The 21186-nt window shown below is 41.7% G+C and overlaps 1 protein-coding gene across 1 annotated transcript in view; it reads left to right on the top strand.

Annotated features, from left to right (window-relative positions):
• The first annotated feature begins 285 nt into the window (after positions 1-285).
• RORA (RAR related orphan receptor A) overlaps positions 286-21186 on the top strand; it is a 164657-nt gene continuing 143756 nt past the window's right edge. Inside the window, exon 1 of the mRNA XM_030931486.1 lies at positions 286-304. The gene's annotated coding sequence lies outside the window, so the exon portion shown is untranslated. The remainder of the gene's footprint in view (positions 305-21186) is intronic.

A 21186-nucleotide genomic window follows, 5' to 3' on the forward strand; every position in this document is an offset into this window, starting at 1 on the left:
CGCATTCTGAAGTTGGTGATACCCACTTCTAAAGGCCATTTTATTGTAAAGATAAAGTTCTGCTAAGTCTTAGGATGAAAAGATAAAGGATGTGGTCAGTTACCATGACTCGTGCTTACCTCCCAAAGTGTGTCATTTGGTGCACATACCTCAAAACGTGTGAACAGAAAGTTTCTAGGTTTATTTTTATACATGGAGATTTGATTCCACGGCAGACGGAGGGTGTCAAGGTAAATGACTGTGCAAAAATGACAGAACTGCATTTTGAGCTTTTGGTTGCCAGAGATACAAAGGCCAAGTTAAGGTGAGTTTGTTATTTGATTGCTTTTTGAGGGGTCTATTGGTAATTAGCACTACTGTTTAATATTGTAATATTCATGGGACCTCAGTGTTTACACAGCTCCATGGATGCTCAATCCAAATTAAACACGCCCAAAAACAACACAGGGAGAAAACACCCCGGGGGCAAAGTGAGGGGCTGCTGTCACGAGTGATCAGATCTTTGGCAGAAGATAGCAGTAGAGGAGCCCTTCCTTTTGGCCTTCTTTCTTGCAGATATGTTTCAACACCGTTAAACTACATATGATATTGGACTGATTAGCAACTCCTAACACAGAATGTTCTGAAGTTAGAAGAGCTAGGAAGTGGCATGTCAGGGCTGACGTGCTTGGCAGAGTTTTCAGATACACATGCAGTGTTTTTTTCTACACCGTGCCCCCAGAATGTCAATGTCCCTAGGTTTCTGTTTGTTGCAGAGCCCCTCAATATGTGTGTGGGAGGCAGCACTTGAAGCCAAGACAGCAATGGCTGGATCTTCTCTCGGCAGCCATGGGAGAGTGCCAGGTGTCAGGAGCAAGAATCTTATATGCCGGTTTTTTTTTTTTTTTTTCCTGGAAGCAACTGGAAACCAACTTAGTGACACTTAAGTCCTTCACCTGCTACATGAATGCAGCCAGTGTATGTGAGTCAGAGTGGTACCAAGAAGGGCCCTCATCTGAACAGCCACAAAAGTGACGGGCTCTGGCTTGGAATGGGAATGTTATACTATGTTCAGAGTCATGGCAACTTGAACTTGGCAGCTGTATCAGCTTCTGAGATTACGAGTGCCCCACGGCCAAGTGCACCTGTGAGGAGCGTTGACTGTAGAGTGGGATATAGATTAAGAAACCTCTTTGATAGCTGACAATCCATGTAAACTCCTTTAATATGCGAATGGTTAAATAGCAGTTTAAGTGTTGGAATTACCTGGCCCTGCTTTACCATCTTCTATATATTCAATATAAGACACACTGGGAATTACTGAAAGCTTACCTCTCCCCGCTGAAAAAGGATGGGTGGTGCTTAGAATTAAGAGGATGTTTCCGGGGTGTCTTTTGTTTCCATCATCAAAAGAGATAAAATTAACTCTATTAGAAACTGAGGCCTCCTCTGTGAGGTATATTAGTGATAAGTTCTCTTTGCAAAACGGCTAGTCTTCAGAGGATTGTTAAGATCAGATTTCATGACAGACATGTTTCAACATATTTGTACTTCTCCGAACATGCTACATTTGCTCTCATGTGTTGTGATTAGCTGGTTTCAGTGTTTAATCCATGGCATGTGGCATTTTTCTGTAGTAGCGTTTCTTTGGAAAACTTTTATCCTAGGCTTGTGGGAGACCAGTTATAATGCTTTGGGTAAAGTATGTCCAGCATTTCTAAAAGCTGCAGTTTCCCAAGACAATGATCTATGGGCACCTAAGGTTAAAATCTTCAGAATTATTTTTTGTATTTTCTTGAAGTGATTTTTAAAATGAAGTTGAGAAATGGTACTAACAATGCATCTAATATTGATATAATTAGGATATGCATCATATTCTACTAAAGCCAGCCTTCTTAAATATGTTCATATATAGACATAAAGAGGTATGTGGTTTATTGTATATCAGATTTTTCATTTATCTGCACATTCTTCAGGATCATATTTGGAAGGCACCTACGTGTTCGCTTGCAAACAGATGAGACACTGTCATGCTTTCTAAAGCATGTTCTCTCCTGCCCTCTTCCTCCTCCCTCAGTCTGCCTCATATTAAGTTAGCCAATCGAAGTCAGCATTACAGCCTCCCCTTTGGCCTGTGTTCTCCATCCTCCTTATATAAGCCTTGGTGGCCCCACACCTCTTCACAGCCACCTGGCCCGGCAGCCTGTAATAGCTGTCTCACTCTTCCTCCTCCTCACCTGATGCCTGCGGCTGACTCAACTGCCTCTGGGGTGTGATCCCACAGATTCTGAAAACAGCTGCAGCCAACTGAGGGTGACTTCCTGGTCATGCTCATCCAGGGTACAGAGAAGGCTCTATATCAATAATGGGCATCCTCTGACGTGTACTTTTCTCGCAACAGTAAACACTTTACATGATGTTTTTCAGTATCTGCTGAGTATAAGGTGCTGGGCTCTTCTCTCTTTCTGAACAGTTTTGGTTATTTAGTTCTAGTGCAGAGACAGCCTTTGTGATTAAAAGACAAAAAAATGTACTAGTAATAATATTTTCCAAGGCAATCACCCAGTCCCCTCTTCTGGTTTGTTTTTCTGTCTTTCACTTACCTCCTCACTCTTGCCTTGGGACCAGTTGTCCTTTTGCTCAATTCTTTCAGCAAACAATTAGCAACAAAGCTGCAGGCTCTGGCAGTGATCAAAACACTGGCTGAATCTGCCAAGGTCTTCCAAGCACTTCGAAGAAAGGCCGGGATCTGCAAAGCCAGGCAGATTTAGGGTGTCACCTATGCAGGGCTTCATAATTCTCTATCTTTTCTGGCTCAGGGAACCACCCCATGGGGTCACTCACAAACGCATATGCCTTCCCTCAGTCTTCTGAGTGTGGCTTAAGGGTATAGGGACTAAGGAAAAAGCTTCAGCCATCACAGCATATCTGAGTATAAAGGAAAGATAGAGAAAGTCCTTGTACAAGAAAACTGAGGCCTAGAGTTGGCAAGCTATACCCAGAAAGTTAGCAGGAAGGGCCACAGAATGTCCTCAAACAAAAGCAAGAATGACATGGCCCATTTCCCAGTCAATACCAAGTGAACCATTTTGGAATGAGAATAGCTAGTTACATCTCTTGCTAGACTTCTCTTCCAGGTCATAAACACCTCCTACCACAGGTTACTGAGCCCAAAAATAAATATGGGAAATTGGCGTGTATGCCACACTTTGTATTTTCTGCCTTCTTCTCAATCCTTAATTAAGCTCTGCAGCAGCCACCCTGTGAAGCCGGTCATTATCACTGGGTGAGGAAACGGAGTCCCACAGGAGCTATGTGACTTGCCCAAGCATACGAGCCAGACAGGCTGGGCAGGGTGAGACTTTCCAGTTTCTGATGCCCACGCCCCATGTGCAATCCAGCCTCATCACCCTGGGTCTTGGTGCAGGGAGTAAATAAACAAACAAATGATCACATTGCTTTTACTTCTGGAGAGCAATGGGTTCTTATTCAAAATAGGAACAAGGGGCAAAACAAATGGCAACCAGTAACAAAATTATTGGAGGACAGTGGTGCCACCATTCACGGGCTTGGAAGTCTGGTCTTTCTGAAGCAGTGCATTCACTTTCAAGTTTCCCTTTATTGCTCACATACCCGGGTTTTATTCAGCAAAAGTGACACATGTCTCACTAGGCAATGGGAATTCAAAAGTGATGCCATGAGGTCCACCTTGTATTCAGGTTCAAAGCCATGTGACCCCATGTGATACATGCTGTAATAGAGAGATATCTGGAGAAATACAGAAGTTCAGGAGAGGAAAATTACCCTCCCTGGGGGACAGGGAAGGCTCCATAGATAAGGTGACATTTAAATAGAATCTGAAAAGATGAGTTAAGAGTTTGTGAGTTGGAAGCAAGGAAAAAGAGCATTTGAGCAGCTATGGTAGAGGTTTGATAAATAGTGACTTCAGAGTCTACCCCCATATTCAAATCGTGTTCCCTATAACTTACAGTGTAAACCTAGGAAATAATAAGCTCAGCTCTCAACTCTGGTAACAAACTCTCCCTGTCCTTTGAGATGTCCCTCGATGTACTTTCCTAATGCCAAATGAAGGTCAAGACCTTGCCAGGGTGTCTGAGAATTCCTAGCTTTGAGAGCATATGGGGGAGACCCCGAAGTTGTGTTTTCATGCTCACCTATGGTGTGGAATTTCTGCTTTTTACTGATTTGTGTCAGTTTATCCAGATATCTTTTATATAGAGAAGTGTGTATATGCATCTGTGTGTACATGGCACATATATGTATACGCTATATATGTGTATGATAACATATATACGAAATCAGTCCCTTAATTAAAAAAAACAAAACCCCTATTTCACTGAACATTTTACTGCAGTGGGAAGAAGAGGATGGGTAGTAAATAATGGGCTTCCTTCACCTTAACACAAATGACTTCAAATTGATTTGTAGGGAAATTGGTCACCTTGGCTGATGCCTATAATCCCAGCACTTTGGGAGGCTGAGGCGGGTGGATCACTTGAAGCCAGGAGTTCAAGACCAGCCTGGGCAACACAGAGAAACCCCGTCTTTACCAAAAAATACAAAAATTAGTCAGGCATGATGGCACATGCCTGTAGTCCCAGCTATAGGAGGCGGAAGCAGGAGAATTGGTTGAACCCAGGAGGCAGAGGTTGCAGTGCGGCAACAGAGTGAGACTCTGTCTCAAAAAAAAAAATATTATCTGTCAGGACCTTGTTGTTAGAATCCTCTAGCAGCTGAGCCACTATAGATGTTTTTTTTTCATCATAGCCATTTTGCCACATGCCCTTTCATCTCCCTCCTTTGTCCTTTTTGCCACTCTTGTCCATCTCTCTCTCCCACCCTGAGATTCCTACTTCCTCCTCTCCTCCTTCCTTCTCTCCTCCCTCATGCCACGATCCTCCTCACCCAACAGTCTCTTGATTCCTGCCACTCATATCCTCAAGATCATAGCTTATCATGGAATTTTTATAAACCAGGACAGTTCCTTCCCTAAGAGAGATTTTGGAATTACAGTGTTTTTAGTTTCTACTTGTTTATGTGACTCATTATATCTTAGCACATAGCATACCTCCTGGCAATTAGGGGGAAATCAATATTATTTATTCTATAGATGACTCAATTAACGAAATAGTACTTTAAGGAGGATTGCCTTTTCCTATTTTTTTACTATACTGTAATTCTGGCCTTGAATACTGAAAAAAAGAAGGCTTAGCCACCTTCGTAAGACAGGCCTAGTGATTGGCCCCCGCAAGGGGAGATCCTCCAGCCACTAGGCCAAGTGGCTACTTGGTCAGGCCTGCCTAAAAATCCAGGAAGGAGGACACACACCAGCCACAGCACACGGCTTGTCTCTTTGGGAAGAGAAAGAAGGAGGCATGGAAATGTGAAGGGTACAATCATAACCTTACATTTCTTTTGAAATGACCTCAAACAGATTGGTCTAAATGTAAAACAGTTGTGAAAATTGGGGAATAAGGATCTGCGTTTACCAAGTCTCTGCATGTTTATATGTTAATACTTGGTCGTTTAAAAAACATTTCGTAATTATAAAAAAAAAAAAAAAAATCCCATGTCAAAGATGCCAATTGAAAATGAAGTTGCCCTTCTAATGAAGAGAGATTTCAAAATATAATCCTCTTCCAATAAGATACGTACCTGGGGTGGTCAGCCTCCCAGAAAAGGAGATGACTTTCACTGAATGGTACTAGCATGGGGCAAAAACCTCAAGTTTCACAAGAAGTTCTTGTTGCTTAAGTTCTTTGAGGCCTTTGCCTCTTACCACTGTTAGGTGTTTAAATCATTAGGGGCCTGTGTGAAAGACTCACATACCTGTCCACAGAAGCCTTCCCTGGTTGTTTGAAAGGCTTAAAAGCTTGGTAAAATAGTCCTCTCTCCTCTCCCTCATGCTGCCTGTATAAGAAATGCTACAAAGAGCTTTAAGGAATTTTCTCAAATTAGTCCTCTCCTCAAGTCTTTTTCAAGGCAACATGGAAATAGTATTGCAAAATCAATCATTTTTTTTTTAAATCCCAGTGGCTTCCTGTGCTATTCTAGTAACTTCCTGGGAAGGTGAGAGAAATGCACAGACATTCCCAAAGTCACTTTGGTTACTAATAAGTCTCAGAGAAGCCCTCATCACGAGGTTCCGTCCAAGCTGCCACACACTGTCCTGAACCTTCCTTCTCAGTTTTTTATTTATTTTTTTCCCATTCTAGAACAGCCAGCAAATGATTTCACACCTTTTTGTTTAGCTGCTAAAAGCAACACAATAACTCCCCTCAGGGCTGCCTCTGTGGGTTCCAAAAATAAAATGGGCTCATTTTCATGCTAAGCATTCAAAGGCTCATAGGAATTCTAATGAAAGGCAAAGGAAGGAAAGAAGGAGAAAAGACGGGTCAGGCTAGGGGGTGTCGCCAAGGAGGTTCAGCTTCTGCCTGGAGTTATAAGCCACCCCTGCTGGAAGGCATAGGTAGAAAATAACATAGTGCCTAGGCTACAGATTAAAAGGAGATCTAATACAACTCTTAAACTCTCCAGCCTTATCTTCTTATCTTCTATCCCCAAACCCAAGGTTATTCTTGGAACACAAACTATTGTTCACCAAGAAGAGTAGTAGCCTCCGTCAGCCTTCCAGATTAGAAATCTCTTGAATAGGCCAGTGACTTGCTTCCAAGTCGGAATATAAAACCATGAATCTCTGAGATTCTAGGTTAACTTTTGAAATTCAAAGTTATCTGGGCCTAAATCATTAGCAATAGCAGACTTACCATATTCCACACATGACAGAGTAGAAAGAACTCTATTGATGCAAATCAAATAATATTAGCCAACATAGAATACATAAAAAGATTTCTCTTTTAGTTTAATTTAATGTGTGCCTGTATATATGTATTTATTTGTTTTGAGACCAAGTCTCGCTCTGTCGCCCAGGCTGATGGAGTGCAGTGGCGCGATCTCGGCTCACTGCAACCTTCGCCTCCTGGATTCAAGCAATTCTCATGCCTCAGCCTCCCGAGTAGCTGGGATTACAGATTCACTTTACTAGGCCTGACTAATTTTTGTGGTTTTAATAGAGATGGGGTTTCGCCATGTTACCCAGGCTCATCTCAAACTCCTGTACTCAAGCAATCCACTGACCTCAACCTCCCAAATGGCTGCCATCGGGCCCAGCCTGTATTTATTTTTTAAAGACAACGTCTCACTCTGTTGCCCAGGCTGGAGTGCAATGGCATGATCATAGCTCACTGTCACCTTGAACTCCTAGGCTTAAGCAATCCTCTCACCTCAGCACCTAGAGTAGCAAGGACTACTGGCATGCCACTATCACACCTGGCTAATTTTTAAAAATTTTTTGTAGAGATGGGGTCTTTCTTTGTTGCCCAGGCTGGTCTTGAACTCCTGGACTCAAGTGATCCTCCTACCTCAGCCTCCCAAAGCACTAGGACTACAGGTGTGAGCCACTGTGCCCAGCGGTGTGAAGAGATTTCACTGAGAGCTTCCCGGAAGTGTGCATGTTACCCACGTACAATAAGAGGAATCCTTGTAGGAAGGACATTGCTGACTAGCGGTTTACTTGCCTGAAATTTTAACATCCAGAAAAGGCAGCTGCTCATTATATTTCCAAATAGGGCTTTACTTAGGTATGAGGCCAGACTGTTGGAAATGTCCCCCACTGACTGGACCAACTCTGCCTTTCAGTAGCTTCTACTCACCGGTTCCAAATTTGTCCCATGGAATGGCACCAAGTCTGTCTTTTCATGAGAGAGCTGCCAATAATTGACAACTATCAGGTCTCCACCATCCCCTCCTTTTTAAGTTAGGCATTCCCATTTTCTTTTTTTCCTCCTTGCATGGTTTCTACTTCCTTCCCTGGGATGTGATCCACTTTACAGTGTCCCTCTTAAAGCACGGCCCCAAAAGTGGTCTCACGTGCACAGAGCACAGTGGAAAGAATGACTCCCTGCGCTAAAGGACATACTATTCACACAGCCTGAGCTCACCTGAGCCACTTCTTTCAGCAGATGTGTTGCATTGTGGGGTCACTTTCCTTTTCAAGATCTGTGAAGAAAGGGCATGCTAAGCAAACTCTAAATAGGTTTGCTCAGAGAATCGCAATGCTACTTAAAGGTACAAAATTTTTAAATGGGTTAGAAGGATCCTTCGACATACAAATACTTGACTTGCAAAATGTAAGTCCTTATTATTTTTTTTTATTAAAGCAGATACCTGAAGTGCCTCTACTTAGCAAACTTAATATGAGTTACTGTATGTTGAGTGTTTAAAAATTTTCTAATGCCTTTCTTTAAAATTATCCCAGGATTTAGTCTTTCTGTCCACGGAATCATAGAATCTTTAGAAATGGAAAGGAGGCCAGGCGTGGTGGCTTACACCTGTTATCCCAGCACTTTGGGAGGCTGAGGTGGGTGGGTCACCTGAGATCAGGAGTTCGAGACCAGCCTGGCCAATATGGTGAAACCCCATCTCTACTAAAAATACAAAAAATTAGCCAGGCATGGTGGCATACGCCTGTAATCCCAGCTACTAGTGGGGCTGAGGCAGGAGAATCACTTGAACGCAGGAGGCGGAGATTACAATGAGCTGAGTTCGTGCCACTGCACTCCAGCCTGGGCAACAGAGAAAGACTCCATCTCAAAAAAAAAAAAATAGAAAGGACATAGATTTTTCAAATCCAGTCACCAACTTGCAGGACGATATTATTACCCCATTTTACATATTTATTCAGAATCCATTCATCATATGCTCCCCAAGGGCCTCCTAGGTACCAGGCATTGTTCTAGGTTTATTCAGCAATGAAAAGCATAGTCCCACGCCAGGTGTGGTGACTTATGCTTGTAATCACAGCACTTTGGGAGGCTGAGGCAGACGAATCACTTGAGGCCAGGAGTTCGAGACCATCCTGGGCAATGTGGCGAGACCACATCTCTTCAAAAATACAAAAAATTAGCTGGGCATGGTTGTATGCACCTGTAGTCCCAGCTACTCAGGAGGTTAAGGTGGGAGGATGGCTTGAGCCCAGGAGGTCAAGGTTACAGAGAGCTGAGATCACACCACTGCACTACAGCCTGGGCAATGGAGCGAGATTCTGTCTCCAAAAAATGGCAAGAAAAGAAAAGCATAGTCCCCTTTTTTCATGGAGCTCACATTCTCATGGGAGAAAACAGAAAATAAACAGATAAACAGTATTTACGATACTTTCACATAAGTGACAAGTGCTATGAAGAAAATAAATTAGGGCTGTTATAGAGAGTGACTAGGTCAAGGATGACAACTTTTAGGAGGAAACATTTGACCTAGGAGAAGGTTTCAACCACAGGAGAATCTGGAAGAAGCATCTTCTAAGCCATGGAAACAGCAAATTAAAAGGCCCTGCAGTAGAAATAAACTTGGGGTGTTCTGGAAACTGAAAAGGGCCAGTACAGCTGGAAAGAAAAAAAATTAATAGAAGAAAAAAGCAATAGCAAGTGGAGTCTAAAAGGAAAGCAGTAGGCAGGGCCTTGATCACATGGGCCTTTGAAGGCTGTGGTGAGGAGCTTGAATTTTACTCTAAGTTCAGCCACGGGAGGGTTTTAGGCAGGGTAGGAGCATGATGTGATTTACATTTTTAAAATGCTCTCTCTGCCTGCTATGTGGAGATGGATTGCACAGGGTTTAAAAACAGAAGGAGGGAAACTAGTCAGGAGGGCATTACAGTGGCCTACACATTGGACTGACATGGCAGCAATGACAATAGAGAGAAGTGGATAAATTCTAAATACATTCCAGAGGTAGAACCAACAGGACTTGCTAAGGGAGATGCAACTGATGTCCAGGGAGCTTAAATGACTTGCCTAAAAGGGGAGAAGGGGAAGGGCACCAACAAATGCTGAACGCTTAGTAGTGCCATGTACTTTACTCCTAACATGTATCCTAATGATGCTGTGAGAGGAATATTATTTTACCCACGCCTTCTATATGAGGACTCTCAGGCTCAGCGAAGTTAAGTAACTAACTCCAAATCAAACACAGGGTAAGTGATAAAGCTGGGGTGGCAACCCATGCCTGTTTGGCTCCATATCTTACAATCTCCCTCCACTATATATAACAGTGTTTTCCAAAGCAATGGTAGAGGAGAAACTGAGCACAGACTCCTGGGGTAGGGCTCCTTCTACCCTTTTCTTACCAATTATTGATGCTTTATGACATTGTAAGCAAATACCATCATCAGCTGCACATCTTCCCATGTCATTATATTTAATCAAAACAAAGACGCCTTTCTCTTATTACTCTTCTACCACCTTCCCTTGTTCCTCACAACCCGTGAGTCAGGGTCGGCTCAGCTCTATGCACTTTAACTATCAGAGATGGGAACCCGCCTCCCCTCCTGAGGTGCTGTAGCTGGAAATTGCTTGTGCAACCTAATGACAACTTTTCTATATTTAGCAGCAAAAGTGGTGGCAAGGATCTGTCCAGCTCAATTTTTTTTACAGTTTCAATGTTCGAAATCTCTCAGACAGTCTCCTGAAAGGCGCATTGGCCTTGACAGTATCTGAGCGGAAGGAAATTTCCCCCATCTCACAGGGCTGTCCACTGGAAGCCGGGATGTGGAGATCACTGTACAGCAGAGACTTGACATACTGAACGCTCCTCCCTCACCTTGCTCTACACCACACAAAATGGGGAGACGCTGGTCCCATTGAAGCTTCAATGGCTTTTAAGTGTTATTCTAAGAAGGGAAAATAAGCATGAAAGATTCAAGGGGGAAATGGACTATTACTTAATTGTTTATGCCTTTAATTGATGTGTATGGCACTTGGTTTTTATTTCTTTTCAACGTGGCATGCAAAAAAAAAAAAATGCAAAAGCCTGCTTGTGGTTTAAAGAACAAAGATAAACTTGCCCAACTGAAACAGGGGGCGGGCGGTGAAAAAATTGCAGCAGGTATTTCAAGTGCTTACTATGACAAAATCATTGTCACAGAGACTGCCCATCACTTATACTTAAAGTGACTAATTCGAGAAGGAGGCACGGTTTCGCTGTTCTCAAGCCAGACTAACGCAGATGTAGTATGTTGCCCGTGACTCTGCCCCTCGTCCCCGTTGGTCAGCCAGAGAGAATTATCTACTAACGAAAAGCATAAAAAATAAGAAGAGCTAAGAAAAGGGGAAAGCAGAGACCATTAAAGTAAAATGGGAATCTTTAAGACAGTAAAATAGTGCCGACTGTATCACAAAAAGGGAAGGTACAGGGGAAAAAAATTATTTCCATTGAAAACTTACTTATAGCCCTCTGCTTTTTAACATGCAAGATGTATCAATTGTTGGTTGTCAAGGGAAAAAAAGCCCACTGCAAAAGAATTCCTATTAGCTTTAGAAATAGCAGTTTTAAGAAGTAGTTTTTTCATAACTTCATCCAGTCCCCAACCTCATTTTGGGTTAAATCTTATTCGGAGCAAAAGCACTTGGTTTAGATATGTGCTGTCTCATTTTCACAAAACCTCTTCTAATGAGATGAGTTTTAGTGTTGCTGTGTCTATTAAGGTAAGAGGTGAAGAAATAGAAAATCCACTTTTTGTAACTTTGCACTTCTTGGGACTAATGCTTCCAGTACTGGGTTCCAGATGTTAATTAACAGGCCATTATTAAGAAAAAAAGCTTTTATACAATTTGACAAAAAAAAATGAAAATATAGGCCGGGCGCGGTGGCTCAAGCCTGTAATCCCAGCACTTTGGGAGGCCGAGACGGGCGGATCACGAGGTCAGGAGATCGAGACCATCCTGGCTAACATGGCGAAACCCCGTCTCTACTAAAAATACAAAAAACTAGCCGGGCGACCTGGCGGGCGCCTGTAGTCCCAGCTACTTGGGAGGCTGAGGCAGGAGAATGGCGTGAACCCGGGAGGCGGAGCTTGCAGTGAGCTGAGATCCGGCCACTGCACTCCAGCCTGGGCGACAGAGCGAGACTCCGTCTCAAAAAAAAAAAAAAAAAAAAAAAAAAAAAAAAAAATGAAAATATAGTTAAATAAGAACAAGAAAAAAATCACCTATAACCCCATCACCCTAAGCTATCCACTGTTAACAAGCCTTAAAAAGAAAACAAAATTATTTGGCACACACCTTGTAGAACCCCAACAGGACTATTGTAATTCAGTCCTTCTCTCATTTTTTATTTTGTGACAGTTTCTGGCAATTTTCTACAGATAGATTAGTTGATATCTTTACTCGTGCCCTAGAAGAGAAAGGATCTTTTTAACATTAAATGTCTCAATCTCCTCACTGGAAATTTTCTTTTCTTAAGATGAACCAAAAGGTACCTAATTCTTCTTTATATTACTGTTTCTACAAATGTCAAGAAAGTCCTTTCTGATTTTCTGTGTCATAGCATGAACCCCACCCTTTATAGACACAAGAGCTAACACTGCATCGTTTTCACCTAAGACCTAAAACTTTAAAGGCAAAGATTCTCTTTCTCCAATAATTTTAGACAGCCTTCTGGTATGTCATCTTGGCCACCTTTTAAGTTGAAAGAAATAAGAATAGCTAAAAGAACTTTAGAAAAAAAGGAAAGAAAAAAGAAAGAAAAGGACTAGGGGTGGAGAAACTACCGATAAATGAATAGGCAAAGAGATCAGTAAAGTGCTGAAAGAAAAGCCCAAAACATAATCTCGCATATGTAAAAATAGTCTTGCATATGTGTCAATAGAATACATATATAAGTTGTGGGGAAAAAATAGTCAACAACTCCGTGTGCGTGATGATTTTTAGCTTATCAGAGAAAAATAAATTTTTTTCACACCGTATAACAAAGTCCTAAATAAATTAAAGAAATATTTTTGCAAAATTAAATAATGAGAACACATTTCTACATATTTATCTAGATACAGGCAGATTTTCTATACTTTACAGTAATAGAAGAAATTACAGAATACAAAGGTCAATACATTAAAATATAGAGAAAAGTAAAATTTCTATATGTCAAAAATGATCATAAACAATCAGCAAAAAGGACAAAAAGCAAACTGATAAGAAGATGTATTTTTTCAAATATTAAGGCAGAAAGTTAATAACCTTAATATATAATGTGTTTAATTAGTCTGTAAACAATTTTCAGCCTTACCAGTAAATACAAAGTGTGGAGAACGGGGGTCTCACTAAATTACCCAGGCAGGTCTCGAACTCCTGGGCTCAAGCTATCCTCCCGCCTCTGCCTCCCTGAGAGCTGGGATTACAGGCGTGAGCCACCACGCCCGGCGATAGCGTGATTTTTAAATGACATTAAACAATTCAGTCAGTTTCAGGAAGACATTAATATACTGTTAATATAAATTGATAGGACATTAATATACTGTTAATATAAATTGATACAGCTTTCTTGGTGATAGGTACTAAAGTCTTGAAAAATGATGATACTCTTTGATTTGGTAATCCTACTTCCAGTAGATTATTCTAAGGAAATAATTTAAAAAGTAAAGATTTATGCACACAAAAAACATGTTTATTTAATACTATTTATAATGGCTAAAATTCTAAACACTCTGAATGTCCTTTATTAGGAAAATTATTAATAAATTATAGTCATATGATGGCAAATTTTACTGCCATTAAAATAATGTTTAAAGAATTAGCAAACACATGAGAAGATATTTTTGACTGAACAAAAAGTAGTATGTGAAATTCTGTGCACAGAATGATTTTACTTGTGAAGATTTTTCAAAGCATAGGAAAAAATAGAAAAAATACTGGCAAGAACCCTCCCTGGATGTTAGTGGTGGTTGCATTTGGCTAATAAGGTAATATGACGTGGTGATATTTTGCATGCTTCTTTTAACTTCTTTCTAAATTTCAAATTTTCTACCAGGTATTTATGTACTATTTTTAGAAGCTTTTTAAAAATAAGAAAAATCAAACTACAAAAATAAAAAGGAGCCAATGGTAGGCCTCCTTTTCCTTCAGAAATCTATGTCTTCTACTAGTTAGTAGGGATAATCAGACACTTCTAAGCCAAGGGTGGTACTATTATTACCTACTTTTAGTCAAGTTTGCTCCAGAGGCCAGATTGCTAGATGATTTGCGGGGGCGGGGGTTCGCTATTAAAAGTAATTGCAAAAACCGCAATTACTTTTGCATCAACCTAATACTTTCTCTTCTTCCCCTTTCTCAAGTTTTAGTTTCCTCTTCTCTTTTATTCCTTCCTCCCACATTTGATGCAAGTAAAAGCCAGAGGAATGTAAGCATCACATCCCTACCTCTTTCTAAGAATAGAAAGATGGGATTGTTTTCACCTGTCTTCCAAGCCTGGCTGGACAGACAGACAAAGATGAAGAACATGAGTTTCTTGTTCAGGAAAGGGAAGAAGTGGTTTCTGTGGGACGTGGGTGAGCTTCTTTAGCTCTCATTCTTGTAGAACTAAGGTTTCTAGAGACGCACAGAACATTCTTCCTCAAGGAGTTCATTTGAGAATCAGATGAGAGATTATTTAACCTGAAGAGAGCTTTTGGCGTTTTAAAATGGTAAGTCTTACAGACTCCATGACCACTACCACTGCTACTGCCACAACCACAGAGAGAGCCGAATCTGAAAATACAGGAACTGATCTGAAAATACAGGAGCTGAAAATTCAGTCAGTGAAATTTGGAGCTGATTTGGGCAGAGGATAGGAGATGAACAGGCTGAGGATATTTCTCCAGCCAAGACCACAGTGCAGCATTTTTTTAAGTTGAAATTAAAAACAAAATGCAGAGTGTACTTTGTCCCACTCATTTACCCTAACGATCTTCAGCATGTTTCTGTTTCTAAGGAAATGGAGGGCCCAGGTCTCTGATTCATTTCCGGAATGCCACATAGCATCCTTGGATGAAAGCTCCTTGGATGAAATCCAAGACGACTTTGGAAACGCCTTTTAAAGTGTTCTTTCCCTTACATCTTGGAGGTCCATTTTGATTGCAGAAAGTATATTTTAATCAATAGAGGCAAATGCAATTAAAATCTGAATACACAGATTTTGAATATGTCTGGTAAGAAACACCTTAATAAAGATGACAACTTGACAACCTCCTACAATTCATTACATAATTGATTGTGGCTATTCTTTAAATATCTAGAACCCAGGAACCAGGTAACTCTAGCTTTTAAAATTAAATTGTCTTTGCATTCAGTGATCCCCCTTTTTTCCCTTCTCCACACCAAAAAAAATCTAATTTATTCCAAAACACAGAATTCAGCAAGATGCTACCATCACCCTAAGGTTTAACATTCTTTCTACTAAGAATAACTTAAAACAGCACATTATCCTCAAATGTGGAGGTTAGGAAGAGAAATATATGGGACGATATAACCTAACAGCTATCCTTAAATTGCAATTTGAGGGCCACCGTCATTTGCATTCTTCTTGCCCTGAGGCAACACATCAATGTGCAGAGTCATGGTGGCGGCAGCCTGGCCTGGGTGACAGAAACCATTAAAGGGAAGCAGAGGGCCAGGCCATGCTCCCTGGGATTCATTAACTTACTCCTTGCGTAGGAGGCAAAAGGTATCTGCAGGGCTCTGGGCTTGCTAACCAAACTGTTAATCGCTTAGAAACAGCAAGAAGTTCACTAGTGAGATGTTTATCACATACCTGGAACAAGAGTTGACTTTTCTGTGAAACATCATTCTGGAATGAAAGCCAAAATCTCTCTGCCAGTCAGTTGAGGCTGAAAACATAATCACGTCAGAATTAGTAGGGCAAAAGACAAAGAGAGATAAATGAAAACAAGCTGATATTTAATAGAGCTGGGGGGAAAATTACCTGAGCTTCAGTAATTACAGAAGAGTTGGGGTTTCAAGAAGGTTAAAAAAAAGTGAGCCAGGTGCGGTGGCTCACGCCTATAATCCCAGAACTTTGGGACGCCGAGGCGGGCAGATCATGAGGTCAAGAGATCGAGCCCAGCCTGGCCAACATGGTGAAACCCCATCCCTACTAAAAACACAAAAATTAGCCGGGTGTGGTGGCACACACCTGTAGTCCCAGCTACTCAGGAGACTGAGGCAGGAGAATCACTTGAACCCAGGAGGGGGAGGTTGCAGTGAGCCGAGATCACACCGCTGCACTCCAGCCTGGTGACAGAGTGAGACTCTGCCTCAGAAAAAAAAACAAAAAAAAGTGGTAGCACTGCTTCTCTCAGAAAGACAAATGTCTGGAATACCCAAGCCGCACTGACTGTCTCAGGTCACTGAGAGAGGCTGGACAGAGGACTGTGGGAAAGTGCAAGTACTAGGTGACTTTAAAGGACATCCCAAAACTCCAGGTTGAAGTGATTTTTAATGAGAATGTGCATGCTTTGTATCTTTTTTACTTATTCTAAAAGTAATAGACAATTACAATTATTTTTAAACTCCATCATTACAGAAAAACATAATATTAAAAAGACCCCACCCATTTCCCTAACCCAGAGATTATCACTGTGAAAAGCTGGGGGTATTCTTCATATTTCTTTCTTTTTTTTTTTTTTTTTTTTTTTTTGAGGCGGAGTCTCGCTCTGTCGCCCGGACTGGAGTGTAGTGGCCGGATCTCAGCTCACTGCAAGCTCCGCCTCCCGGGTTTACGCCATTCTCCTGCCTCAGCCTCCAGAGTAGCTGGGACTACAGGCGCCCGCCACCTCGCCCGGCTAGTTTTTTTTTTTTTGTATTTTTAGTAGAGACGGGGTTTCACCGTGTTAGCCAGGATGGTCTCGATCTCCTGACCTCGTGATCCGCCCGTCTCGGCCTCCCAAAGTGCTGGGATTACAGGCTTGAGCCACCGCGCCCGGCCTTCTTCATATTTCTAAAGAATATACTAACATATATTTTAGTCTGTATAAGTATATTTCATTCTCTGCTTCAACAAGCCCTTGAAAAGGATACTCAGTTTGCAACTTCACAGCCATGTGAAGAAGAAAAGAATATTTAGGGATCATTGGTATATAATACCTTGCATCTCTCTGCAGTATATGAAATTGAGCGTCAATCTTATTTAAGAAAGAATTTCCCTGGTAAAAAAAAAACCTTTATATACATTTCTCAGGTTGGAGAAAGATAAAAGAAACCGCATATGAGATTTGGGCTGGGCAGTTGATTTTAATCATGGTTCCTTTTAATTACTCAGCAATTTCAGGCAATCATCTACTTTGACACTATAGTTTTCCCTTGTCTACAGTGGGAAGAGGGATAGAAAATCTGAACTTGGGGACTTGGTCTCTGAGCACTGCTACCAACTACACCTTCCTTTTGGCGAATACCCAACTCTTCTCAGCTGAGGTCACACATTCTGCCAGCTGTCAGGTACCAGGAGGCTTAATTACCTGTATTTTCAAAGACCTCTGAACTCTCTTAGGAAGGGGGCTATTTAAGTTCAGCATCACATTATCCAGTTCCTGAAGCATTCATTTTATAGAGATAGGGAGGAAAAGTTCAGAGATTGAGCTGTGCTCCAAAGGAAGTTTGGAAAAACGTTTTCTATATATTATAAGTTAAAGAAATGCTTTGTGGTTTGAGCAAAATCACACTATACTTCCACACAAATAACATACATATCAGAAATAAAATGCTTACATTAAATTTAATTTAAGATTATGAAAATTCACACTGGCACATGTTCACTTTCTCTTTACTAGAAGGTGCTCTGTGGTTACCTGCTACCAACACAAACCTGTGTAAAGTGCAGTATTGCTGCTGTCCTTTTATAGGTGCTGCTGTGGCACGACCTGGTCTGCATATTCTCAGATCCCAGAGCCAGCAGCAGATTGTGATGAAGTTTCCACAAAAATGAGGGCAATCCATTGTAAAGCTGCCAACTTTATTTAAGAAATAAAGAAGAGTGCGTCCTTCCTACTTTTGGGGTATTGAAATGTTGCTTTCTTTTATGAATTAATGGTAATTGAAGATGTTAGCTGTGGGGTTTTTTTAAACACCCTTTTTTGATCAGATTTAAACTTGGCAACAGTATATTGATCTTCTCACAATTTCCCAATTTCCTTTTCTTTTCTTTTTGGATTTTACTGGCCTGCAAAATCCAGTCTCTGGAAAACATCAGTCTATGGCTAATTCTGTCCATATGGTAATAGAGAGAATGCAGATAATCACCATTTTTAGCTCAAAGTAGCAAATCCCTCCCCTCCCAAAACTTGTGCCTCAGCTAATGATAAGTAGGACACCCGATGCGTGTGAGTTGTATTTCTCCCTCCACCCTCTAATAGGAGTCCTAAAATTAAGCCACAGAAGGTCAGAAAAGAATGCAGCAAGGGGAAAAATAATAATAATAAATAAACCAGCTGTTTAATGGACTCAGTGTCGATGAATGATGAATAGAAGTATGTCCTATCATTATTTGGAATATACTAAAAAATTATTCATTATATATTTAAAATTCAAATTTAACTGGGAACCCTGCATTTTCTCTGGCCAACCTACACCCAAGTCTATCTGACCCATTAGAAAATACATAGATCGGGCCGGGCGCAGTGGCTCAAGCCTGTAATCCCGGCACTTTGGGAGGCCGAGACGGGCGGATCACGAGGGTAGGAGATCGAGACCATCCTGGCTAACCCGGTGAAACCCCGTCTCTACTAAAAAAATACAAAAAACTAGCCGGGCGAGGTGGCAGGCGCCTGTAGTCCCAGCTACTCTGGAGGCTGAGGCAGGAGAATGGCGTAAACCCGGGAGGCGGAGCTTGCAGTGAGCTGAGATCCGGCCACTGCACTCCAGCCTGGGTGACAGAGCGAGACTCCGTCTCAAAAAAAAAAAAAAAGAAAGAAAATACATAGGTCGTGAAACATGAATTTAAGTAGCTCCTACACATAAATGCTTATTAATAAAATACTGTTTTGGTTCTCTTGGGGCTTTCTAGTTTTCTTGTCTACATGTGAAATATTTAGATTTTTTGGTTCTTATAAAAGTATACCCACCTTCTATTAAACCCAGAGAAGAGTAAAGCAAGTTAACTTGCCCCTGGTTGGCTTACCTTGTAAAAGAGTTGATAGCCAGTGTTTACAAGCAGGCCCTGCCAAGTCGCCCCAGCGGCCCACCTGTGGGCTGGCTTTCCAGGTGCTGCAGAGTAATTCCCTCTAACCCACACTGAAGCTTCAGGATCTGAAAGTTTGTGGGTGGGAAGTGAGGAAAGCCAGGATCCTGAGAGGTTGCCCTTAGCCGTACTGGGCATACGGCCAGCACACATATTCTTTGTTTCTTGTTTTCCCCTCTGATGTTAAAACTAATACAAAGTTAAAAGCTCTACTTTTTTTTTTTTTTTTTTTTTTTTCAGTATTCTACCTGGCAAATGCACAGTCCCCCACCTTAGCACAAAACAAAAGTAATAATAAAACTGTCAAGTAGTGCCAGTAACCTCTCTGGTAATATTTGCAGGCAAATGACTTTCCATCTACAAAGATGACACCTATTTTCTGTTAGGGAAATGAATTGATAGGAGCTGGAGATTGGCAGGGAAGTAGGAGTCTGGGTCAGATACCTGGTGTGCATTTCATTAAAATGCCTAGGAATGTCGATGGTGTTTTTCTTTTCCTTGACCACCTCAAGGTTGTTATAGAAGTAATATGAGGGAGAAAAATGTGAACAGTGCTTATACATTCGAACACATGGGAGCAAAAATCAAAATGTGGAATCAGAGGCAGTTTTAGTGGTCATTCAGTCACATAGCCCCAGATAGGCTGCTTATGATTGGGAAAAGAAAGCTGGGTTAGAAAGTCTCATGCTGCTGGCCAGGCGCAGTGGCTCATGCCTATAATCCCACACTTTGGGAGGTGGAGGTGGGTGGATCACCTGAGGTCAAGAGATGGAGACCATCCTGGCCAACATGGTAAAACCTCGTCTCTACTAAAAATACAAAAATTAGCTGGGTGTGGTGGTGAGCGTCTGTAATCCCAGCTACTTGGGAGGCTGAGGCAGGAGAATCGCTTGAACCCAGGAGGCAGAGGAGGTTGCAGTGAGCCGAGATTGTGCCACTGTACTCCAGCGTGGTGACACAGCAAGACTCCGTCTCAAAAAAAAAAAAAAAAAAGTCTCATCCTGGCCCAAATGCCATCTACCAGTGTGACTTTGGGCAGTTTGTGTTGTCCTCTGCCCATCAGTTTCCTCCTTTGCAAAGGAAGGGCTTGGACAGGCTAACACCTGGGCTCTCTGTTAGCCCTGTATCTCTAAGGAGGTACAGAGGAGAAAAGGAGTTCCTGAGCTGTATATGAGGCTCACCCACTTACCTGTTGGGACTTCAAAGGCTATAGATTTGAAATAACAAAGACACACTCCTTGGTTTCTTGGTCTGACTTTCAGAAACACAAGAGCAGCCGTTCTTTTTGCCTTTCACTGCCCACCCCTACCTTGTCTGAAGACAGTTGGTTGGACCATGTGCTTGATCCTCCCAGGAGCCTGGGGAGCTCCATTGCTAATGGTTCCCTTGGATGCTGTACACACAGGTCATTGTTATCTTTCTTTTTCAAAGCTGTTACTTAGGTTGGATGAAAAATAGCAGACTTCAGCCATCGTGGTTATTTATGCGGGCATACAAAGATGAGACCCACCACTCTTCTTGTTACTCAGTTATACTTTGGAGTCTCAGAGTTTCTTTGCCATATGCTTTCCAAGGCTTTTCCCACTGGGCGCTAGTTCTAGACAGAATCTATATAAAACACTGCCCTTTTGGTCAGCAGTTCACAATGAACTTGGATGGGAAAATATGTACTTTCCAAATCAAGGAATGTATATTCCTGATTCTGTCCCTTGCATCAGTGTAGAACTCATGGTGGAAAAGATCAAAGATTTCTATGGGGTTCTTTCCATTCTGAGCCCTGAAGCTCATTATTTCATTTTTCCAGGTTTCCTCTTGTGATGGCTGTCCTTTATCACAGCCCGATAGCCAAATCATACGTCTTCATTTTATCTTTGTTATTCAGAAGTATTCACCAGAGTTCCCTTTTTCTTCTTGGGTTTGTGACAACACCATGGAAGTTAAGCTGGGTTCCACCCTTGCCTTCCAACAGCTTTTATGTTACTTTCATTCATGGAATACATTCTCAGTGTTGATTTATGCAGACACTCCTATAGCCCTTGCGCCTCCCTTGACCTCAGTTATTCCTAATCCCCCCATCTTTGTCCTGTGAATGCTGGCTGGCCTTTCCAAGATGGAAAATCACTGGATGACCCATACATCTGTGCAGCCCACACC

This window comes from Rhinopithecus roxellana, chromosome 5, assembly GCF_007565055.1.
Source record: "Rhinopithecus roxellana isolate Shanxi Qingling chromosome 5, ASM756505v1, whole genome shotgun sequence".
Lineage (NCBI taxonomy): Eukaryota > Metazoa > Chordata > Mammalia > Primates > Cercopithecidae > Rhinopithecus > Rhinopithecus roxellana.